This window comes from Pleurodeles waltl, chromosome 5 (assembly GCF_031143425.1).
Source record: "Pleurodeles waltl isolate 20211129_DDA chromosome 5, aPleWal1.hap1.20221129, whole genome shotgun sequence".
Classification (NCBI taxonomy): Eukaryota; Metazoa; Chordata; class Amphibia; order Caudata; family Salamandridae; genus Pleurodeles; species Pleurodeles waltl.
This window is the reverse complement of record NC_090444.1, coordinates 315,122,856-315,150,583: the sequence shown is the minus strand read 5'-3', so window position 1 is coordinate 315,150,583 and position 27,728 is coordinate 315,122,856.

Below are 27,728 nucleotides of genomic sequence, written 5' to 3'. Positions count from 1 at the left end.
CCCAAAACCCATACTTACCCTAAAACCTAAAAATGCTCTTACAACCCCATAACCCATACCTACCCTAAAACCAAAAATTGCCCTTAACACCCCAAAACCCATACCGACCCTGAAACCCAAAAATGCCCTTACCACCAAAAAACCCTTACCCACCCTAAAACCTAAAAGTGCCCAAACCACCCCAAAACCCATACCGAACCTAAACATTAAAATATTGTTACCACCCTAAATCCCAAACCCACCCCAAAACCTAAAATGCCCATACCACACCAAAATGCATACCCAAACTAAACCCTAAGTATACCCTTAACACTGCAATTCCCATTCCCACCCTAAACCCTAAAAATGCCATTTCCTCCCCAAAACCTTAGCCTACCTAAAACCTAAAAATGCCCTTACCACCCCCAAAACCCATACCCACCATAAAGCAAAAAATATCCTTACCACCCAAAACCATACCCAACCTAAACCCCAACAATGCTTTACCAACCTAAATCCCATGCCTACCCTAAAACCTTAAATTTCTTTACCACCCCAAATGCCGTACTCACAGCAAAAACTTAAAACATTTCTTACCACCCCCAAACCCATACCTACCTTAACTAAAAAATGCCCATACCACCCCAAAGCCCATACCAAGCCTGAATGCAAAAACAATTTTTGCCACCCTAAATCCCATACCCACCCTAAAACCTAAATATGACCTTACCACCCCAAAACCCATACTCAACAGAAACCCTAAAAATACCCTTGCTACACCAAGTCCCACACCCACCCTAAAACTAAAAAATACCCTTACCACCCCAAAACCCACACCAAACCTAAACATAAAAAGTCCTTTCACCTCAAACCCCATGCCCACCATAAAACCTACAAATACCCTTACCACCACATAGCCCATACACACCCTGCAACCAAAAAATGCCCTTATCCTCTCAAAACCTGTACCCACCCTATAACCTAAAACTACCCTTGCCTCCCCAGAACTCATACCCAAACTAATCCCTAAAAATATTCTTACAACCCTGAATCCCAAACCCATCCTAAAACCAAAAAATGCAATTATCATCAAAAAATGCATTTACCACCCTAACTCCCATTCCCACCCGAAAACCTAAAAATTTCTTTACCCCTCAAAACCTAAAAAAACATTTTTCACCCCTAAACCCACACCCACCCTAAACCAAAAAATGCCCTTAACACTCCAAAACCCATACCCACCCGAAAACCTAAAAATTCCCTTACCACTCCAAAACCCATACCCACTCTAAAACTTAAAAATGTCCTTTCCACCACAAAACCCAACCCAACCTAAAACCTAAAAGTGCCCTTTCCACACGAAACCCATACCAATCCTAAAACTTAAAAATGCCCTTACACTCCAAAAGCCATACCCACCCTGTGCCAGAAAATGCCTTTACCACCCCAAAATCCATACTCATTCTAAAACCTAAAAATTATCTTACCACTCCAAAACCCATACCCACCCTGAAACCTAAAAATGCAATTACAACCACAGAATCCATACCTAAACTAAACCCTTAGAAAACCCTTACCACCCTAATTCCCATGCCCACCCTTACACCTAAAAATGCCCTTACCACCCCAAAACCCATACCCACTCGAAAACCTAAAAATGCCCTTTCCACCCCAAAGCTCATAACCACCCTAAAACCCCAAAATGCACTTTCCACCCGAAACCTCGACCTACCCTAAAACTTAAAAATGCCCTTCACACTCCAAAACCGATACCCACCCTAGGCCAAAAAATGTCTTTAGCACCTCAAAACCCATACCCATCCTAAAAGCTAAAAATGCCCTTACCACATAAAAACTCATACCCACCCAACAACCAAAAAAATGCCCATACCACCCCAAAACCCAAACTCACTCTAAAACATAAAAATGCCCTTACCACTCCAAAACCCATACCCACCCTGAAACCTACAAATGCAATTACCACCCCAAAACCCATACCCAAACTGAACCATAAGAATACCCTTACCACCCTAACTCCCATACCCTCGTTAAAACCTAAATATGCCCTTTCCACCCAAAACCTATACCCACTCTAAGCCAAAAAATGCCTCTAGCACCCGAAAAACACATACCCACCCTAAAAGCTAAAAATGCCCTTACCACCCAAAAACTCATACCCACCCTACAACCAAAAAATGCCCTTACCACCCCAGAACCCATACTCACTCTAAAACCTAAAAATGCCCTTGCCTCTCCAAAACCCATGCACACCCTAAAACCTAAAACTGCAATTACCACCCTAAAACCCATACCCAAACTAAACCCTAAGAATACACTTACAACCCTAACTCACATACCCACCTTAAAACCTAAAAATACAGTTTCCACATGAAACCCATACCCACCCTAAAACCTAAAAATGCCTTTAGCACCCCAAAACCTATACCCACCCTAAAAGCTAAAAATGTCCTTACCACCCAAAAACTCATTCCCACCCTACAATCAAAAAATGCCCTTACCACCCCAAAACCCATAACCACCCTAAATTCTAAAAATGCCCTTACCACTCCAAAACCCATACCCACCCTAAAACCGAAAAATGCAATTACCACCACAAAACCCATACCCAAACTAAACCTCAGAATACCCTGACCACTCTAACTCCCACACCCACCTTAAAACCTGAAAATGCCCTTTCCAACCAAAACCCATACCCACTGTAAGCCAAAAATGCCTTTAGCACCCCAAAACCCAAACCCACCCTAAAAGCTAAAAATTACCTTACCACCCAAAAACTCATACCCACCATAAAACATAAAAATGCCCTTACCATTCCAAAACCCATACCCACCCTAAAAGCTAAAAATGCAATTACCACCACAAACCCAAATCGAACCTGAAACCAAAAAATCCCCTTACCACCCCAAAACACATACTCACCCAAAAACCTAAAAATGCCCTTACCACCCCAAAACCCATACTTACCCTAAAATGTACAAATGTCCTTACCATCCCAAAACCCATACCCAACCTAAACACTAAAATATTGTTACCACCCTAAATCCCATACCCACCCTAAAACCCCAAATTGCCCTTAACACCCCAAAACCCATACCCACCCTGCAACCCAAAAATGCTCTTACCACCCCAAAACCCTTACCCACCCTAAAACCTAAAAATGCCCTTACCACCCCAAAACCCATACCCAACCTAAACACTAAAATATTGTTACCACCCTAAATCCCAAACCCACCCTAAATCCTAAAAATGCCCTTACCACACCAAAACACATATGCAAACTAAACTCTAAGGATACCCATACCACTGTAATTCCCATACCCACCCTAAAACCTAAAAATGCCATTTCCTCCCCAAAACCCTTACCCAACCTAAAACCTAAAAATGCCCTTGCAAACCCCAAAACCCATACCCACCATAAAGCAAAAAAATTCCTTACCACCCCAAACCCCATACCCACCCTAAAAGCTAAAAATGCACTTACCACCCAAAAACTCATACCCACCCTACAACAAAAAAAAAACTTACCGCACCAAAACCCATACTCACTCTAAAACCTAAAAATGCACTTACCATTCTAAAACCCATAGCCTCCATAAAACTGAAAAATGCAATTACCACCCCAAAACCCATACCCAATCTAAAACCTGATAATACCCCTACCAACCTAACTCCCATACCCACCTTAAACCCTAAAAATGCCCTTTCCACCCAAAACCCATACCATACCACTCTAAGCCAAAAAATGCCTTTAGCCCCCCAAAACCCAAAACCACCCTAAAACCTAAAAATGACCTTACCAACCAAAAAACTCATACCCACCCTACAACCAAAAAATTCCCTTACCACCCCAAAACCCATACTCCCCCTAAAACCTAAAAATTCCCTTACCACCCCAAAACCCATACTCACCCTAAAACCTAAAAATGCCCTTACCACCCCAAAACCCATACTCCCCCTAAAACCTAAAAATTCCCTTACCACCCCAAAACCCATACTCACCCTAAAACCTAAAAATGCCCTTACCACTCCAAAACCAATACACACACTAAAACCTAAAAATGCAATTACCACCCCAAAACCCATACCCAAACTAAACCCTAAAAATACCCTTACCACCCTAACTCCAATGCCTAGCCTAAAACCTAAAAATACCCTTTCCACCCCAAACCCACATCCAACCTGAAACCAAACAATTCCCTTAGCACCCCAAAACCCATACCCACCCTAAAACATAAAATGCCCTTACCACCCCAAAACCCATGTTTACCCTAAAACCTAAAAATATCCTTACGACCCCAAACCCATACCCACCCTAAAACCTAAAAGTGCTCTTTCAACCCCAAAACCCATACCTACCCTAAAACCTAAAATTGCCCTTAACACCCCAAAACCCATACTGACCCTGCAACCCAAAAATGCCCTTACCACCCCAAAAACCATACCCACCCTAAAACCTAAAAATGCCCTTACCACCCCAAAACACATACCCAAACTAAACCCTAAGGATACCCTTACCATTGTAATTCCCATTCCCACCCTAAAACCTAAAAATGCAATTTCGTCCCCAAAAACCCTTTCCCAACCTAAAACCTAAAAATGCCCTTACCACCCCAAAACCCATACCTACCATAAGACAAAACATATCCTTTCCACTCCAAAACCCATACCCAATCTAAACCCCAACAATTCGCTTACCAACCTAATTCCCATACCCACCCTAAAACCTTAAATTTTATTTACCACCCCAAATGCCATACACACAGTAAAACCTAAAACATTTCTTTCCACCCAAACCCATACCGATCTTAAACTAAAAAATGCCCATACCACCCCAAAGCCCATACCCAGCCTAAATGATAAAAATATTTCTGCCACCCTAAATCCAATACCCACCCTAAAACCTAAATATGCCCTTACCACCCCAAAACCCATACTAAACCGAAACCCTAAAAATATTCTTGCCACACCAAATCCCATACCCACCCTAAAACTAAAAAATGCCCTTACCACCCCAAAACCCATACCAAACATAAACCATAAAAAAAACTTTCACCTCAAACCCCATACCCACCATAAAACCTATAAATACCCTTGCCACCCCATAGCCCATACACACCCTGCAACCAAAAAATGCCCTTATTCTATCAAAACCTGAACCCACCCTAAAACCTAAAACTGCCCTTGCCTCCCAAAAATCCATACCCAAACTAATCCCTAAAAATATTCTTACTACCCAAAATCCCAAACCCATCCTAAAACCAAAAAATGCAATTATCACCGAAAGGCCATACCCAAATTAAACCCTAAGAATGCATTTACCACCCTAACTCCCATACCCACTCCAAAACCTAAAAATGACCTTACCCCTAAAGACCCATACCCACCCTAAAACCGAAAAAGATATTTTCCATCCCTAAACCCATACCAACCCTAAAGAAAAAAATACACTTAACACTCCAAAACCCATACCCACTCTAAAACTTAAAAATGTCCTTACCACCAAAAAATACATACTCACTCTAAAACCTAAAAATGCTCTTACCACTCCAAAACCCATACCCACCCTGAAACCTAAAAATGCAATTACCACCCCAGAACCCATACCCAAACTAAACCCTTAGAAAACCCTGACAAAACTAACTCCCATACCCACCTTAAAACCTAAAAATACCCTTTCCACCCAAAACCCATACCCACCCTAAAACTTAAGAATGTCTTTAGCACCCCAAAAACCCATACCCACCCTAAAAGCTAAACATGCTCTTACCACCCAAAAAAATCTTGCCCACCCTACAACCAAAAATTACCCTTACCACCCCAAAAACCATACTCACTCTAAAACATAAAAATGCCCTTAGCCACTGCAAAACCCATACCCACCCTAAAACCTAAAAATGGAATTACCACCCCAAAACCCATACCCAAACTAAACCCTAAGAAGATCCTTACCACCCTAACTCACATAACCACCTTAAAACCTAAAAAGGCCCTTTCCACCAAAAACCCATACCCACTCTAAGCCAAAAATGCCTTTAGCACTCCAAAACCCAAACCCACCCTAAAAGCTAAAAATGACCTTACCACCCAAACACTTATACCCACCCTACATCCAAAAAATGGCCTTACCACTCCAAAACCCATACCCACCCTACAACCTAAAAATGCCCTTTCCACCCAAAACCCATATCCAACCTGAAACCAAAAAATGCCCTTACCACCCCAAAACCAATACCCACCCTAACCCTAAAAATGTCCTTACAACCCAAACCCATACCCACCCTAAAGCCTAAAAATGCTCTTACAAACCCAAAACCCATACCCACCCTAAAACCTAAAATTGACCTTAACACCCCAAAACCCATACCCACCCTGCAATCCAAAAATGCTCTTACCACCCCAAAATCCTTACCCACCCTAAAACCCAAAAATGCCCTTGCCACCCCAAAACCCATACCCAACATAAACACTAAAATATTGCTACCACCCTAAATCCCAAACCCACCCTAAAACCTAAAAATGCCTTTACCCCCCCAAAACACATACCCAATCTAAACTCTAAGGATACCCTTACCACTGTAATACCCATACCCACCCTAAAACCTAAAAATGCCATTTCCTCCCCAAAACCCTTACCCAACCTTAAACCTAAAAATGCCCTTACCACCCCCAAAAACCATACCTACCATAAAGCAAACAATATCCTTACCACCCCAAAACCCATACCCAACCTAAACCCGACAATGCTCTTACCAACCTAAATCCCATACCCACCCTAAAACCTTAAAATGTCTTTACCACCCCAAATGCCATACCCACAGTACATCCAAAAACATTTCTTACCACCTCAAACCCATACTTACCTTAAACTAAAAAATGCCCATACCACCCCAACGCCCATACCCAGCCTAAATGCTAAAAATATTGTTGCCACCCTAAATCCCATACCCACCCTAAAACCTAAATATGCCCTTACCACCCCAAAACCCATACTCAAACAAAAACCCCTAAAAATACCCTTGCCACACCAAATCCCATACTCACCGTAAAATGAAAACTGCCCTTAGCACCCCAAAACCCATACCAAACCTAAACCTAAAAAAGACCTTTCACCTCAAACCCCATACCCACCATAAAACCTACAAATACCCTTACCACCCAAAACCCATACACACCCTGCAACCAAAAAATGTGCTTATCCTCTCAAAACCTGTACCCAACCTAAAACCTAAAAATGCCCTTGCCTCCCAAAAACCCATACCCAAACTAATCCCTAAAAATATTCTCACTACCCTAAATCCCAAAACCATCCTAAAACCTAAAAATGCAATTATCACCCGAAAGCCCATACCCAATTAAACTCTATGAATGCATTTACCACCCTAACTCCCATACCCACCCTAAAACCTAAAAAGGTCCTTACCCCAAGACCCATACCCAAACTAATCCCTAAAAACATTCTTACTACCCTAAATCCAAAAAAATTCTAAAACCCAAAAATGCAATTATCACCGAAAGCCCATACCCAATTAAACTCTTAGAATGCATTTACCACCCTAAATCCCATACCTACCATAAAACCTAAAAATGTCCTTACCCCCAAGACCCATACCCACCTTAAAACCGAAAACATTATTTTCTACCCCTAAACCGATACCAACCGTAAACCAAAAAATACCCTTAACACTCCAACACCCATACCCACCTTAAAACCTAAAAATGCAATTACCACCCTGAAACCCATACCCAAGCTAAACCCTAGGAATACCCTTACCACCCTAACTCCCGTACCCACCCTAAAACCTAAAATACCCTTAACACCCCTAAAACCCATACCCACTCTAAAACTTAAAAATGTCCTTTCCTCCTTTCCTCCCGAAACCCAAACCCACCCAAAAACCTAAAAGTGCCCTTTCCACCCGAAACCCATACCCACCATAAAACCTAAGAGTGCCCTTACACTCCAAAAGCCATACCCACCCTTAGCCAAAAAATGCCTTTAGCACCCCAAAACCCATACCCACCCAAAAAGCTAAAAATGCCCTTATAACCCCAAAACTCACACCCACCCTCAACCAAAAAATGCCCTTACCACCCCAAAATCCATACTCACTTGAAAACCTAAAAATGCTCTTACCACTCCAAAACCCATACCCACCCTGAAACCTAAAAAATGCAATTACCACCCCAGAACCCATACTGAGCCCTTAGAAAACTCTTACCACCCAACTCCCATGCCCACCCTAACACCTAAAAACGCCCTTACCACTCCAAAACCCATAACCACCCTAAAACCCCAAAATGCTCTTTCCACCTGAAACCTATACCTGCCCTAAAACTTAAAAATGTCCTTAATTCTCCAAAACCCAATACCCATCCTATGCCAAAAAATGACTTCAGCACCACAAAACTCATACCCACCCTAAAAGCTAAAAATGCCCTTACCACCCAAAAACTCATACCCATCCTCCAACCAAATATGCCCTTACCATCGAAAAATCCAAACTCACTCTAAAACTTTAAAATGCCCTTACCACTCCAAAACCCATGCCCACCCTAAAACCTAAAAATGCAATTACCACCCTAAAACCCATATCCAAACTAAACCCTAAGAATACCCTTAACATACTAACTCCCATACCCTCCTTAACACGTAAAAATGCTCTTTCCACCCAAAACGCATACCACTCTAAGCGAAAAAATGCCTTTAGCACCCCAAAACCAATACCCACCCTAAAAGCTAAAAATGCCCTTACCATCCAAAAGCTCATACCCACCCTACAACCAAAAAATGCCCTTACCACCCCAAGACCCATACCCACCCTAAAACCTAAAAATGCGATTACCACCACAAAATCCATACTCAAACTATCCTCTAAGAATACCCTTACCACCCTAACTCCCATACCCACCTTAACACCTAAAAATGTCCTTTCCACCCAAAACAGATATCCACCCTGAAACCAAAAAATACCCTTGCCACCCCAAAACCCAAACCCTCCCTAAAACAAAAAATGCCCATACCACTTCAAAACCCATACCCACCCTAAAACCTAAAAATGCCATTTCCTCCCCGAAACCTTTACCCACCCTAAAACCTAAAAATAACATTACCACCCCCAAAACCCATACCACCATAAACCAAAAAATGTCCTTACCACCCCAAAACCCATAACCAACCTAAACCCTAAAAATGCTCTTACCAACCTAAATCCCATACCCACCCTAAAATCTAAAACTGCCCTTGCCACCCCAAAACTCATACCCACCCTACAACCTAAAAATGCCCGTACCACCCCAAAACCCATACCAAACCTAAACCTAAAAATGCCCTTTCACCCCAATCCCCATACCCACCAGAAAACCTACAAATGCCCTTGCCACCCCAAAACGCAGACACAACCTGCAACCAAAAAAGTTACTTACCACCCCAAGACCCATACCAACCCTAAAACCTAAAAATGTATGGACCACCCCAAAACCCATACCCACCCTAAATCCTAAAAATGCAATTACCACCCCAAAACCCATACCCAAACTAAACACTAAGAACACCCTTACCACCCTAACTCCCATACCCACCTTAAAACCTAAAAATGCCCTTTCCACCCAAAACCCATGTACAACCTGAACCAAAAAATGCCCTTACCGCCCCAAAACCCATACCCACCCTAAACCAAAAAATGCCCTTACCACTTCAAAACCCATACCCACCCTAAAACCTAAAAATGCAATTTCCTCTCCGAAACCTTTACCCACCAAAAATCTTAAAAATACCCTTACCACCCCAAAACCCATATCCAAAGTAAACCCTAAGATTACCCTTACCACCCTAACTCCAATACCCACCCTAAAACCTAAAAATGCCCTTACCACCCCAAAACTCATACCCACTCTAACACCTAAAAATGCCCTTTCCACCCAAACACACATACCCACCATAAAACTGAAAAATTAACTTTTTATCTCCAAAACCCATACCCATCCTAAAAGCTAAACATGCCCTTACCACCCCAAACCCCATACCCACCCTAAACCATAAAACTGCTCTTACCAACCTAAATCCCGTACCCAGCATAAAACCTAAAACTGCCCTAGCCATCCCAAAACCCATACCCAACCTAATCCCTAAAAATATTCTTACCACCGTAAATCCCAAACCCATCCTAAAACCCACAAATCCACTTACTTTCCCAAATCACATACCCAAACTAAACCCTAAGAATACATTTACCACCCTAACTCCCAAATCCACTCTAAAATCTAAAAATGCCCTTCCACCCCAAAACCCATACCCACCCTAAAACCTAAAAATGCCCTTTCCACCCCAAAACCCATACCCACTCTAACACCTAAAAATGCCCTTTCCACACCAAAGCCCATACCCACTCTGAAACCTAAAAATGCCCTTTTTAGCTCCAAAATCCATACCTACCCTCAAACCTTAAAATGTCCTTTCCACCCCAAAACCCATACCCACTCTAAACCAAAAAATACTCTTACCACTCCAAAACCCATACCCACCCTAAAACCTAAAAATGCAATTACCACCTCAAAACCCATACCCAAATTAAACCCTAAGAATACCCTTACCACCGTAACTCCCATATCCAAACTAAACCCTAAGAGTACCCCTTACCACCCTAACTCCCATACCCACCCTAAAACCTAAAAATGCCTTTGCCACCCCAAAACCCATACCAAACCTTTCCCCCCAAACCCCATACCCACAATAAAACCTGCAAATTCCCTTACCACCCAAAAACCCAAACACACCCTGCAACCAAAAAATGTCTTTACCACCCAAGACATATACCCACCATAAAACCTAAAAATACCCATGCCACCGAAAACCCATACCACCCTAAACCAAAAAATACCCTTACCACTCCAAAACCCATACCCACACTAAAACCTAAAAATGCAATTACCACCCCAAAACCCATATCCAAAGTAAACCCTAAGAATACCCTTACCACCCTAACTCCCATACCCCCCTAAAACCTAAAAATGCCCTTACCACCCCAAAACTCATACCCACTCTAACATCTAAAAATGCCCTTTCCACCCAAACACACATACCCTCCCTAAAACTGAAAAATGAACTTTTTATCTCCAAAACCCATACCCATCGTAAAAGCTAAAAATGCCCTTACCACCCCAAAACCCATACCCTCACTAAACCAAAAAATACCCATACCACTCCAAAACCCATAATCCCCAAAAACCTAAAAATGCAAATACCACCCCAAAACCCATACCCAAACTAAACCCTAAGAATACCCTTACCATACTAACTCCCATACCAAACCTAAACCTAAAAATGCCCCTACCACCCCAAAACCCATGCCAAACCGAAACCTAAAAATGTCCTTTCACCCAAACCCCATACCCACCCTAAACCATAAAACTGCTCTTACCAACCTAAATCCCGTACCCAGCATAAACCAAATAATACCCTTACCACTCCAAAACCCATACCCACCCTAAAACCTAAAAATGCAATTACCACCCCAAAACCCATACCCAAACTATACCCTAAGAATACCCTTACCACCCTAACTCCCATACCCACCCTAATACCTAAAAATGCCTTTACCACCCCAAAACCAATACCAAACCTTTCACCCCAAACCCATATCCACAATAAAACCTGCAAATTCCCTTACCACCCTAAAACCCAAACACACCCTGCAACCTAAAAATGTCCTTTCACCCAAAACCCATACCCACCCTAAAACCTAAAAATGCCCTTTCCACCCCAAAACCCATACCCACTCTAACACCTAGAAATGCCCTTTCCACACCAAAGCCCATACCCACTCTGAAACCTAAAAATGCCCTTTTTAGCTCCAAAACCCATACCTACCCTCAAACCTTAAAATGTCCTTACCACCACAAAACCCATACCCACTCTAAACCAAAAAATACTCTTACCACTCCAAAACCCATACCCACCCTAAAACCTAAAAATGCAATTACCACCTCAAAACCCATACCCAAATTAAACCCTAAGAATACCCTTACCACCGTAACTCCCATATCCAAACTAAACCCTAAGAGTACCCCTTACCACCCTAACTTCCATACCCACCCTAAAACCTAAAAATGCCTTTACCACCCCAAAACCCATACCAAACCTTTCACCCCAAACCCCATACCCACAATAAAACCTGCAAATTCCCTTACCACCCAAAAACCCAAACACACCCTGCAACCAAAAAATGTCTTTACCACCCAAGACATATACCCACCATAAAACCTAAAAATACCCATGCCACCGAAAACCCATACCACCCTAAACCAAAAAATACCCCTACCACTCCAAAACCCATACCCACACTCAAACCTAAAAATGCAATTACCACCCCAAAACCAATATCCAAAGTAAACCCTAAGAATACCCTTACCACCCTAACTCCCATACCCCCCTAAAACCTAAAAATGCCCTTACCACCCCAAAACTCATACCCACTCTAACATCTAAAAATGCCCTTTCCACCCAAACACACATACCCTCCCTAAAACTGAAAAATGAACTTTTTATCTCCAAAACCCATACCCATCGTAAAAGCTAAAAATGCCCTTACCACCCCAAAACCCATACCCTCACTAAACCAAAAAATACCCATACCACTCCAAAACCCATAATCCCCAAAAACCTAAAAATGCAAATACCACCCCAAAACCCATACCCAAACTAAACCCTAAGAATACCCTTACCATACTAACTCCCATACCAAACCTAAACCTAAAAATGCCCCTACCACCCCAAAACCCATGCCAAACCGAAACCTAAAAATGTCCTTTCACCCAAACCCCATACCCACCCTAAACCATAAAACTGCTCTTACCAACCTAAATCCCGTACCCAGCATAAACCAAATAATACCCTTACCACTCCAAAACCCATACCCACCCTAAAACCTAAAAATGCACTTACCACCCCAAAACCCATACCCAAACTATACCCTAAGAATACCCTTACCACCCTAACTCCCATACCCACCCTAATACCTAAAAATGCCTTTACCACCCCAAAACCAATACCAAACCTTTCACCCCAAACCCATATCCACAATAAAACCTGCAAATTCCCTCACCACCCTAAAACCCAAACACACCCTGCAACCTAAAAATGTCCTTTCACCCAAAACCCATACCCACCCTAAACCATAAAACTGCCCTTACCAACCTAAATCCCGTACCCAGCATAAAACCTAAAACTGCCCTTGCCATCCCAAAACCCATACCCAACCTAATCCCTAAAAATATTCTTACCACCCTAAATCCCAAACCCATCCTAAAACCCACAAATTCACTTACTTTCCCAAACACACATACCCAAACTAAACCCTAAGAATACCTTTACCACCCTAACTCCCAAATCCACTCTAAAATCTAAAAATGCCCTTCCTCTCCAAAACCCATACCCACCCTAAAACCTAAAAATGCCCTTTCCACCCCAAAACCCATACCCACTCTAACACCTAAAAATGCCCTTTCCACCCCAAAGCCCATACCCACTCTGAAACCTAAAAATGCCCTTTTTAGCTCCAAAATCCATACCTACCCTCAAACCTTAAAATGTCCTTACCACCCCAAAACCCATACCCACCCTAAACCAAAAAATACTCTTACCACTCCAAAACCCACACCCACCCTAAAACCTAAAAATGCAATTGCCACCTCAAAACCCATACCCAAATTAAACCCTAAGAATACCCGTACCACCCTAACTCCCATACCCACCCTAAAACCTAAAAATGCCTTTACCACCCCAAACCCCATACCAAACCTTTCACCCCAAACCCCATACCCACAATAAAACCTGCAAATTCCCTTACCACCATAACTCCCATACCCACCCTAAAACCTAAACATGCCCTTATGACCCCAAAACCTATACCCTCTCTAATACCTAAAAATGCCCATACAACCTCAAAACCCATACCCACCCTAAACCAAAAAAATACCCTTACCAGTCCAGAACCCATACCCACCCTAAAACCTAAAAATGCAATTACCACCCCAAAACCCATATCCAAACTAAACCCTAAGAATAGCCTTACCACCCTAACTCCCATACCCACCCTAAAACCTAAAAATGCCCCTACCACCCCAAAACCCATGCCAAACCGAAACCTAAAAATGTCCTTTCACCCAAACCCCATACCCACCCTAAACCATAAAACTGCTCTTACCAACCTAAATCCCGTACCCAGCATAAACCAAATAATACCCTTACCACTCCAAAACCCATACCCACCCTAAAACCTAAAAATGCACTTACCACCCCAAAACCCATACCCAAACTATACCCTAAGAATACCCTTACCACCCTAACTCCCATACCCACCCTAATACCTAAAAATGCCTTTACCACCCCAAAACCAATACCAAACCTTTCACCCCAAACCCATATCCACAATAAAACCTGCAAATTCCCTTACCACCCTAAAACCCAAACATACCCTGCAACCTAAAAATGTCCTTTCACCCAAAACCCATACCCACCCTAAACCATAAAACTGCCCTTACCAACCTAAATCCCGTACCCAGCATAAAACCTAAAACTGCCCTTGCCATCCCAAAACCCATACCCAACCTAATCCCTAAAAATATTCTTACCACCCTAAATCCCAAACCCATCCTAAAACCCACAAATGCACTTACTTTCCCAAAAACACATACCCAAACTAAACCCTAAGAATACCTTTACCACCCTAACTCACAAATCCACTCTAAAATCTAAAAATGCCCTTCCTCTCCAAAACCCATACCCACCCTAAAACCTAAAAATGCCCTTTCCACCCCAAAACCCATACCCACTCTAACACCTAAAAATGCCCTTTCCACCCCAAAGCCAATACCCACTCTGAAACCTAAAAATGCCCTTTTTAGCTCCAAAATCCATACCTACCCTCAAACCTTAAAATGTCCTTACCACCCCAAAACCCATACCCACCCTAAACCAAAAAATACTCTTACCACTCCAAAACCCATACCCACCCTAAAACCTAAAAATGCAATTGCCACCTCAAAACCCATACCCAAATTAAACGCTAAGAATACCCGTACCACTCTAACTCCCATACCCACCCTAAAACCTAAAAATGCCTTTACCACCCCAAACCCCATACCAAACCTTTCACCCCAAACCCCATACCCACAATAAAACCTGCAAATTCCCTTACCACCATAACTCCCATACCCACCCTAAAACCTAAACATGCCCTTATGACCCCAAAACCTATACCCTTTCGAATACCTAAAAATGCCCATACAACCTCAAAACCCATACCCACCCTAAACCAAAAAAATACCCTTACCAGTCCAGAACCCATACCCACCCTAAAACCTAAAAATGCCCTTACCACCTCAAAACCCATACCCACTCTAACACCTAAAAATGCCCTTACCACCTCAAAACCCATACCCACTCTAACACCTAAAAATGCCCTTTCCACCCCAAAGCCCATACCCACTCTGAAACCTAAAAATGCCCTTTTTAGCTCCAAAACCCATACCTATCATCAAACCTAAAAATGTCCTTACCACCCCAAAACCCATACCCACCCTAAACCAAAAAATATCCTTACCACTCCAAAACCCATACCCACCCTAAAACCTAAAAATGCAATTACCACCCCAAAACCCATACCCAAACTAAACCCTAAGAATACCCTTACCACGCTAACTCCCATACCCACCCTAAAACCTACAAATGCCTTTACCACCACAAAACCCATACCAAACCTTTCACCCCAAACTCCATACCCACAATAAAACCTGCAAATTCCCTTACCAACCTAAAACCCAAACACAGCCTGCAACCAAAAAATGTCTTTACCCCCCCAAGACATATACCCACCATAAAACCTAAAAATACCCATACCACCGAAAACCCATACCACCCTAAACCAAAAAATACCCCTACCACTCCAAAACCCATACCCACCCTAAAACCTAAAAATGCAATTACCACCCCAAAACCCATATCCAAAGTAAACCCTAAGAATACCCTTACCACCCTAACTCCCATACCCACCCTAAAACCTAAAAATGCCCTTACCACCCCAAAACTCATACCCACTCTAACACCTAAAAATGCCCTTTCCTCCCAAACACACATACCCACCCTAAAACTGAAAAATTTACTTTTTATCTCCAAAACCCATACCCATCCTAAAAGCTAAAAATGCCCTTACCACCCCAAAACCCATACCCACACTAAACCAAAAAATACCCTTACCACTCCAAAACCCATACTCCCCTAAAACCTAAAAATGCAATTACCACCCCAAAACCCATACCCAAACTAAACCCTAAGAATACCCTTACCACCCTAACTCCCATACAAACCTAGACCTAAAAATGCCCCTACCACCCCAAAACCCATGCCAAACCTAAACCTAAAAATGTCCTTTCACCCAAACCCCATACCCACCATAAAACTTACAAATGCTCTTATAACCCCAAATCCCAGATAAACCCTGCAACCAAAAAATGCCCTTACCACTCCAAAACCTATACCCACCCTAAACCTAAACTGACCTTACCACCCGAAAACCAATACCCAACCTAATCCCTAAAAACATTCTTACCACCCTAAATCTCAAACCCATCCTAAAACCAAAAAATGCAATTACCACCCAAAGCCCATACCCAAATTAAACCCTAAGAATGCCTTGGCCACCCTGACCCCCATACCCAACCTAAAACCTAAAAATATCGTTACCACCCAAAGACCCATACCCACCCTAAAACCTAAAAATACCCTCACCACCCCAAAACCCATACCCACCCAAACACCTAAAAATGCAATTACCACCCCATAACCCATACCCAAACTAAACCCTAAGAATACCCTTACCACCCTAACTCCCATACCCACCCTAAAACCTAAGAATATCCTTACCACCCCAAAACCCATACCCACTCTAAAACCTAAAAATGCCCTTTCCACCCGAAACCCACACCCACCCTCAAACTTTAAAATGCCATTACCACTCCAAAACCCATACTAACACTAAGCCAAAAATGCCTTTAGCACCCCAAATCCCATACCACCCCTAAAAGATAAAAATGCCCTTACCACCCAAAAGCTCATACCCACCCTCAACCAAAAAATGCCCTTACCACTCCAAAATCCATACCCACCCAAACACCTAAAATGCAATTACCACCCCATACCCAAACTAAACCCTAAGAATACCCTTACCACCCTAACTCCCATACCCACCCTAAAACCTAAGAATATCCTTACCACCCCAAAACCCATACCCACTCTAAAACCTAAAAATGCCCTTTCCACCCGAAACCCACACCCACCCTCAAACTTTAAAATGCCATTACCACTCCAAAACCCATACTAACCCTAAGCCAAAAATGCCTTTAGCACCCCAAATCCCATACCAACCCTAAAAGATAAAAATACCCTTACCACCCAAAAGCTCATACCCACCCTCAACCAAAAAATGCCCTTACCACCGAAACCCATACTCACTCTAAAACCTAAAAATGCCCTTACCACTCAAAAACCCATACCCACCCTAAAACCTAAAAATGCAATTACCACCCCAAAACCCATACCCAAACTATACCCTAAAAATACCCTTACCACCCTAACTTCCATAGCCACCTTAAAACCTAAAAATCTCCTTTCCACCCAAAACCCATACCCACCCTAAGCCCAAAAATGCCTTTAGCACCCCAAAACCCATTCCCCCCTAAAAGCTAAAATGCCCTTACTGCCCAAAAACTGATACCCACCCTACAACCAAAAAATGCCCTTACCACCCCAAAACCCATACCCACCCTAAAACCTAAACATGTAATTACCACCCCAAAACCCATACCCAAACTAAACCCTAAGAATACCCTTACCACCCTAACTCCGATACCCACCTTAAAACCTAAAAATGCTCTTTCCACCCAAAACCCATATCCACCCTGAAACCAAAACATGCCCTTACCACCCCAAAACCCATACCCACCCTAAACCAAAAAATGCCCTCACCACTTCAAAATCCATACCCACCCTAAAACCTAAAAATGCAATTACCACCCCAAAACCCATACCCAAACTAAATCCTGAAAATACTCTTACCACTCTAAACCCTGAATCGCATATACCCTAAAACCTAAAAATGCTCTTACCACTCCAAAACCAATACTCACCCTAAAACCTAAAAACCATATATATATATTTAACACTTAAACCTCCTAATACTTACCTGCAAAACATTTACCAGCATACACCTTTGCCATTCCTGCCTTTGGAAGAAAATTTGTTGTAAAGGCATGCGTGGTAAAGGTAAATTCATAGTAAAGTCATGTGTGGTATGGCATATTCGTAGTAATGGTATTGTTGTAAATGCATTTCATAGTAAATGCACTGTTGTAAAGCATGTTCCTCCCCTGAACTAATTAATTTAAATTCAACAATGGCAAGTTGTTGAATTTATTATAGCAATTAGTTTGAGACCAAACTTGCATTATCTAGCTCCTTTGGAGACTTTATTAATTAAAATAAAGTCTCTTCATTTTAGCCCATGGAGCCTATTCACTACAATGAGGGAAAAAGAAATGTGACTATTTTTCCTCACCAGGGCTTATAAAACATATTTTATAGGATCCCTGCTTATAGTTACACTGCACCCAAACTTGGGGCACCTGCGCACACTTTGGGGGTGGCTAGTATGTAAAAATAAGGTAGTTTAAGAATTTGGAAGTGCTTTTAATTCCAAAGTCTATTTGCATATAACTTTAGTTTAAAAGTAGCCAGCAAGGCAGGCCTGTCCTTAAAATGACACTGGGCACCTCAGCAGTGCCCCTAGGGGTGAACCACCTATGTTGCAGTATCTAAACCTACATGCCCTACCATAGACTAGTGATTTATAGGTAGGTTGACATAGCCAATTTTAATTAGCCTAATTTGCATACTCATTTTACACAGAGCACAGGCCCTGGGACTGGTTAGCAGTACCCAGGGCACAATCAAAGTCAGGAAAACACTAGCAAAAAGTGAAAAATGGGACCAGAAAGTTAGGGAGCTTCTGAAATCAGCCCAGTTATCTCACACCCACACTTTCCTTTCTGTGAAGCCTACTCAGTACAGATTCCCCCTTAAATCTCCCATGCAGATCCAGAAAATCCATATGTTTTTTAGATCAGTTCTAAAGGTAAATGTCAGACCAAAATCATTCTCCATGACATCTCTCAAGAAAAGCCTGTAATTTGGTGGAGGACCTCTCCCAAACAACAAATAAATCATCAATATACTTCGTCCAGAAGGCTATATGCCTAGTACAGTTTTCATCCATGTCTGACCAAACATATTATGCTTCCCAGTAGCCTATGAAAATCCAAATGGGAACGAGCCAACTTCCCATCCCAGTGACCTGTCTATACTATTTAGCCCTAAATAGGAAAAAGTTATTTTCCAGTCAAACCGTAACACATCCAAGAGCATCATAGAATGTTTATACATATATATTGATCTATATCTGAATAAGTACCTCCATGCCTGACTCCCTAGTTCGTGTTTATGCAGGTGCAAAAGGATATCACATCTATCATCACTAAAATAGAGCTGGAGTGCCATGGGATATTCTCAATCTTGATAATGAAATTGGTGCTGTCCGTGCAATATGATGGGAGGTTTGGAACATATCACATATCGCATATCGCAGTAAGAAGTAAAAGCATATTACCACAAGTTCACCCATCCACAAAAAACTGGTATTCCTCTATAGTGAGTAGGCCCTTTGCATGCCAGTCTCCCAGTAATGTGTATTATCTACCAGTGGCCTAGTGTTATGTACTATCCAAGGATCTCATATCTTCCTGACAGATCCAACTAACTTTCTGCCTCCTGTAGTTATTTTGTGATGTCCCAAATGATCACATTCCCACCCTTGTCAGATGGTTTTATGTGTATATATGTATATATTACATATACACATACATATATATATACATGTACACATGTGGTTGTTGATATGGATGAATGTAACAATGTTGGTGAACTAGACCGTCAACTTTTTGATCCTTGAGCATAGCATGATACCTCACTGTATTATACAAATTAAACATAGCTAGCTCAGGCTGAAATTTATTTACAGTGTATATGTCTATATGTATATATATATATATATATATATATATATATATATATATATATATATATAAAATAATAATAAGGTATGACTGAAAGGGGACAGGCACGAAGTGGATCGACCATCTTCAAGGCATGGGAGTGTTATTGCCAATATATATAAAAAATCAAATTGGAATTCAACAGTTATGTTCATAAATGGATAAGCAGTAGCAGAGTGGATTACATGAAAATATAAATGTATTGTATAATCCACATCCATTGGAGCGGCTGAAAAAAGACATATTGTGTTTGGAGGAATATGGCTTCCTCTTTAGGTGCTTTTCGTAAAGAAAAGTAAAACAAATTATTTTTCTCTCAGCTGGAACAAGCTCAGTCGGATCAACGGGTCCCAGTAATATAAGTATTGAAGTCAAAGCACAAGTTTTGTATGAAAAATTAGAGAAATTATGTAATAAAGAACTCTTTATGTGGTGGGAAATTGAATCCCTGCAAAGATATATTGATGTTGAGAGAGTACCCAGAGGTTTACAAATTTACACAATCCCGACTTATGAGGATCCTGATCCTGAGATGCTAGAAGTATGGGCGGAAAACTCAAAATTGAGTTCCTTAAATATGATGAGTATTTTGATAAAATATGCGGTGAAAGATAGAACTAGGATTGTAAGGGAAATTAAAAAAACAAATATGAAGCTGTTAACAGTAATAACACAAGTTACATTGGATATTTATTAAAAATATGGATAAAAAACTCTCCAAGCTTGAAGAAGAAATTTTAAACAAAAAACTAAGAAAAGGTATACGGGATTTTAAAGATTATCAATCTGGCAGAATCTTAACTTTTCACCGCAAATATGACCATATGTGTGCCGAAGAGTCAGCGGGATCAGCATTACAAGATATTGAAAGTAAAGGTTTATCATCAATGGAACAAGAGGAAAGTGATGTTTCAGATAGCAATCTCTCTGATGTATCAAATGCAACCTTGTCTAAAGGATTGGAAACAGACAAAGCTATAAATAGATTGATTTTTTTAAAGCAATTTCAACTCCTAAACCAGGGGAGGACAGAACAACGCAGAGAGCCATATTTTCAGAGGGGCAGAGGGGCAGAGGGAGAGGAGTGAGAGTAAATGGAAGAGTAACAGGCAAGCAAAAAAGAAAGAGAAGAAACAAAAGAATACACAAGGCCAGTGGGAATGGCAACAAGGGCCCGCAAACAAACATAATGAATGTAATCAATCTCTCTAAGAGAAGTTTGTTGGAGGAGGAAGAGAGTCTTCTATCACTAGGCCTTTCCTTCTGCCTCACTAGTGGATTTGATTACACACAGACTAGAATTGATGTATTTAAGTTTGTTAGGAAGTTGAAGCTTAAGAAATGGCATTGTATAAAGGATAAGAAGCGTTCGCAATTGAAAAAAGTTTTGAAGTAAGCAAATTGTGTATTTCTGATATTGATACTTTAGATACATTGACAGATCTATATGATGGTTTTGTAGCACATGAAATTCCTATTATGAATTTGGAGACATTGGGCCTGGTGGTGGATGCACCATGTCCCAGTCCATTTAAGCCTAAATCCACTTTTTTACCATCTTTACAGTGTGATGCAATAGAAGTTTTTTAACAAGATGTGATTAAACAATTGAAGAGTATCAGATATAAACCGAGAAATGTTAAGAAAAGGAATTTATCGGAATCTAAATCGGAAGCGCTATTGAGTTTAAAACAAGACAAAAGTATAGTTATCAGACAGTCAGATAAAGGTGGGAATGTAGTGATTTCGGATGTTAACAAATATTTGGTAGAAGGTGAAAGACAGCTAAGTGACAAGATTTGCTATGTGAAGTCTAGTAGAGAGGAGGTTAAGAGAACCAATGAACGATTTTGAAATGCTTTTTGATTGGACAGATATGGGTTTGATAGAATGGGAAGAATATTTATTTTTAAATGTGACCAGCTGAAGATTCCCATACTATGGTGGTCATTACGACCTTGGCGGTATAAGGCGCTTACCGCTGTGCAGAAGACTGCCAATACACCGCCGCGGCCGCGGTAGACCGCCACAGCTATTATGACACACATCTCGGAATCCGCCGAAATTCAGACACCCACACCACACCGCCACACCAAAGGTCAGCGATAAACATGCGGAAACAAATCCTCCACCTCCACGCCAACAGAAACACGTCCCTCCTATTACGACCCACGAATCCGCGCAGCGGTCTTTCAACCGCGGTATTCCATTGGCGGTACACACCGCCGAGCTCAAAATACACACACATCGCCAAAACACCGCCACATTGGACAATTACAAATACACACACCTGATACACATACAAACACCACTCCCACACACCCAATACAATATAAAACACACACCCACATCACACACAAACCCTTACAACCACAATTTCTGAGAGAAGGCCAGAGAGAGACAGCACAGAATAGAGAACCCCATAACACAGAGGCACACCACACCATCACCCACACAACACCCATGCACAAAACACCACATACCACTACACTCACCACACTCATCAACACATACACCACCCCACACATCACACACAACACCCCATGGCACGCCAAAGACACCCCCGCTTCTCAGAGGAGGAGCTCAAGGTCATGGTCGAGGAAATCATCCGGGTAGAGCCACAGCTATTTGGCTCACAGGTACAGCACACATCAATAGCCAGGAAGATGGAGCTATGGTAAAGAATAGTCGACAGGGTCAACGCTGTGGGACAGCACCCAAGAAATAGGGAGGACATCAGGAAGAGGTGGGACGACCTACGGGGGAAGGTGCGTTCAACGGTATCCAGGCACAACATCGCGGTACAGCGGACTGGCGGCGGACCCCCACCTCCTCCCCCACAACTAACAACATGGGAGGAGCAAGTCTTGTCCATCTTGCATCCTGAGGGCCTCGCAGGAGTCGTTGGAGGAACGGACACTAGTAAGTCAAATTTCAACTATCATATCCCCCACCCTACCTGCATGCTATCACACCCCCCCACCCTCACACCCTCCCCTATCACAACAAATCCTCACCTATCTACCCATGACACCATCCACCCATCCCAAACCCAAAACCTGCATGACCTAACTAAGCATGGATACCCATCACTAAAGCATGTCCACTGCACAGACCCACAACACCCCACAACTATCACCACACAAGCCCCCTCACAGGAATGCCTGCACTGGGGTACACGCACACCCAAACATTGCACATCATGAAACACACACATGCAATAATCATGTACTCATACCCCTGCAGGAACCCGAAGGAACGTCACCACACCAGAGGGTCCAGACAACACCACTCCACCTTCAGAAGAGGCCCACAGTGACAACAGCAGCTCTGCCCCACTGGATCTTGATGACCAGCCCGGACCATCGTGGGCCTCAGGACAGTCGGTTCCCCTTGCCCAGCCACAGCCCAACACCGAACTGACACCCTCTGGGAACACCAGCACAGCACCCACCCAGCGGGCCCAATCCTCCCTACCCAGGACAGGTCAATCAGCGGTGTGTCCACCACCACAGGGCACCCAGGCTAACCCACCACCCCAACAACAGGGACCTGGGGGCAGTGGTAGTGGGCACACGGTCCAGGGGACGGAGGTACAGGAACACAGGGGAACTGGGAGGGCTGCTGTGCAACAGAGGGAGGACAGGCCAAGGGAACCTACTCTCAATGAGGCCCTCTCCTCCATCATGGGAGCATACCACCACTCCCAGGAGACGATGGCAACAGTACTGGACAAGTTGCAGGAGACCCTGCATCTGGAGGAGGAACAGTATTTGGGGGTCAGGGAGGAGCTCAGGACCATCGGCTCAGCCCTGGGCACCATTGTAGGGGTGCTGACGGACATTCAAAAGACCTTGAGGGACACCGTGGCACTCCCAGGGGCCCCTGACACTAGCCACGACGATGAAATGCCCACCACCTCTGCCGGCGCTAGTGGACAGGAGGCACCGCCACAGGACCAACACACCAGCACCCCATCCCCTGCAGACGGACCACCACCATGCAAGCGGGCCCTGAGATCCAGGAACAGGACAGAGCAAGATGGCAAGACCCCCGCCAGGAAATAAGACCACCCTGATCGTCCTCCCACTGTCCCACTTTGTCACCCTGTCCAAATCGGAATTGCCCCAGCTCCACTTCCAATGGCCAGATGTGCAATGTACCTGTGAGACTAATAGACTGGACTCTGCCATGGACATTCCTCTGCCATCACCCATCCCCATTTCACAACCCCCTTCATTGTTATGCACTTAAATAAACACCCTTGAAACACTAATAAAACTGGAGTCAGTCAATGATTTTGAACTTTGTATTGTCAATTACAGTGTTAAAAAAGGTTACCCATTGGAAGGTCAACATACCAATGTCACACATCACAAGTCTTTCAAGGGTGCAAGCTGTTGACACGTAGGTTACCACAATACTGAAACTGAAATGGAAGGGGAAAACTCAGTTAAAAATAGGGAGTGAAATGTAGGTACAGGATAGAGGTAGACGTGTGAAAGTTAATAATATGTGAAACATGAAAATTTACTCACCTGTGTCTCACTGAAAATATTGCTGTATGACTAACTCCCTGTTGTCGTTTTCATCTTCATCAGCTTCCTCCTCATCACTGTCCACAGGCTCCACAGGCTCCCCCGCTGCAACAACACCGTCATCTGGATCATCCTCCTGCAGAAAAGGCACCTGGAGTCGCAATGCCATGTTATGGAGCATGGAGCAGGCGATGATGATGTTGCACACCTTCTTCGGTGAGTAAATAGGGATCCACCAGTCATATGGAGGCACCTGAACCTGGCCTTAAGAAGGCCAAAGGTGCGTTCGATTACCCTCCTAGTCCGCCCATGGGCATCATTGTTCCGTTCCTCTGCCCTGGTCCTGGGATTCCTCACTGGGGTCAATAGCCAGGACAGGTTGGGGTAACCAGAGTCCCCCAATAGCCATACACGGTGCCTCTGGAGTTCACCCATTATATCAGGGATGCTGCTTTTCCGCAGTATGTAGGCGTCATGCACAGAGCCAGGGAACATTGCATTTACCTGCAAGATGTACTGGTCTGCCAAACAGACCATCTGGACATTCATAGAATGATAACTCTTCCTGTTCCTGTACACCTATTCATTCCTGCGGGGGGGACCAGAGCTACATAGGTCCCATCAATGGCACCTATGACGTTGGAGATATGTTCAAGGGCATAGAAATCACCTTTCACTGTAGGCAAATCCTCCACCTCAGGGAAAATGATGTATCTCCTTATGTGTTTCAGTAGGGCAGACAACACTTTGGACAACACGTTGGAAAACATAGGCTGGGACATCCCTGATGCCATGGCCACTGTTGTCTGAAAAGACCCACTTGCAAGGAAATGCAGCACTGACAGCACCTGAATGTCAGGGGGGATTCCAGTCGGATGGCGGATTGGTGACATCAGGTCTGGCTCCTACTGGGTACATAGTTCCTGGATTGTGGCACAGTCAAACCGGTAGGTCACGATGACATGTCGCTCTTCCATTGTCAACAGGTCCACCATCGGTCGGTACACCGGCGGATTCCGCCATCTTCCAATATGTCCCAACTGACGGTGCCTAACAAGGACAACAGCGAAGAAACTGTCAGTATTCATCCAGTATGTACCCAACGTCACACACAAGACTACAACAGACAATTAACCTATCCGGGAAAGGTTTTGAGTGTAGGCCTTGGTATGTGTGACGCAGTAGTAATTGAAGCCATGTGGGCCCCTGAAATGGCGGCTTCCTGACCTCTAAACTGGGACAATGGGATTGTGGGGTAACTGCGCTGGCGTTGGACACCGTCGTGGTAGGCGGTCGTAGAGCGCGGCGCAATGCTGCATTGGTTAACATTGGACCCTATGGGTCCCAGGAGCCAATGAACAGGAGTTGGAGAAACTTGTGGATAGGGTCCTCCCCCAGTACACGCTACTCTACGGTCCTCCAGACCAACAGGTTAGTACACAGGGAGCACGTTGGATGGGCTAGGCTTGGGTGGAGAGGGCTGGGTGGATGAGGGAAGGGGGCAGAGTACATAGAACAGTTTTGCATGGGGATGAATGGGCCACGGGGATAGAGTTGGGAGGGGGCCAATCACAACGACGGTGCAGTAGGTAATGACTGTCCTCTTTCCTTGTGCTTGTCATGTAGGTCAGCGCCCACCAGAAGAGGGACATTTGGTGTGCCATCGCCAAGGAAGTCCGGACCCTGGGGGCCCACCAGAGACGGGGCACCCACTGCCGTAAGAGATGGGAGGACATTCGCCGCTGCAGCAAGAAGACGGCGGAGGCTCAGCTGGGGATGGCCTCCCAACATGGGAGGAGTGCCCGTCGCACCATGACCCCCCTGATATTCCGGATTCTGGCGGTGGCCTACCGGGAGTTGGATGGGTGCTTAAGGACATCACAGCAGACACAAGGGGGTGAGTACTACCTCATCATATGGACTTTGCGTGCAGTGGATGTGTCTGGGTGGGGGTGGTGGGTTGTGGGTGTCCCTAGACCAGGGCGAGTTAGGTAGGCAAGGCCCCTCCGTTATGTAGGCCATGTGGCATCTCTACCCCAGCTCAAAACAGAGGGAAGTTGATGTATAGTTGCCCCTTTGCCATCCATGTGGGCAGATTACTACCATTGCCATGTAGGCCATTTCCCAGAAATAGCATGTGCAGAGGTCAGGAGCACAGCGTAATGCATGGGGCTGCTGCATCTGTCTTGTCCGCCAACGGTAGCGGTATGCCATGCACTAAAACTCTCTTTCTTCTGTCTCCCCCCCTTTCCTGCTCTCCCTGTCCTTTTGTCCATCAACAGGCGGAGGTACAGTGGCCCCCGGAGCACGAGGGAGCTGCATCCCACATGGCCATGGAGGGCCACACCACAGACTCTGAATTCACCAGTGGGACGGAGGGCGAGGGGAGCTTCACGTTGGCCACCAGATTACCATCCAGCGACACGGACTTGTCCGCCGATGGGAGCTCCCCTGTGGTGGCGGTACCATCTGTGCGCCCCACTTCTACAGGTACAACCGCCACCTCCCCTACCAGCACCGCCCTCCCAGCAGCCCCTCAGCGTGTGTCCCGTGCCCGCTCACCCAGGAGGGTGGGCATCACCTTCGCCCCAGGCACCTCAGGCCCTGCCCCAGTCACCCCTGCTGCCCTCAGTGAGGAGGCCATTGACTTCCTCAGGTCACTCACTGTTGGGCAGTCTACCATTGTGAATGCCATCCAGGGTGTAGAACGAGAGTTGAAACACGGTAATGCATTCCCGGAAGGCATTCATTCTGGTCAGGCTGTCCTTCAGCGAACCCTGCAATCTCTGGCTTCAGCACTGATGGCAGCCATTGTCCCTGTGTCTAGCCTCCCCCCTCCAACCTCCTCCACCCAGACCCAATCCCCTGTACCCCAGCCCATCCCAAGCAGGCACACATGTCAACACACACAAGTAGCTCAAGCAAACATAGGCACCACACACACCACAGGCACTCACACAAGCATCACACCCATACGGACACAGCAACATCCACTGTCTCCACTGTGTCCCCCTCCTCCTCTTCTCCCTC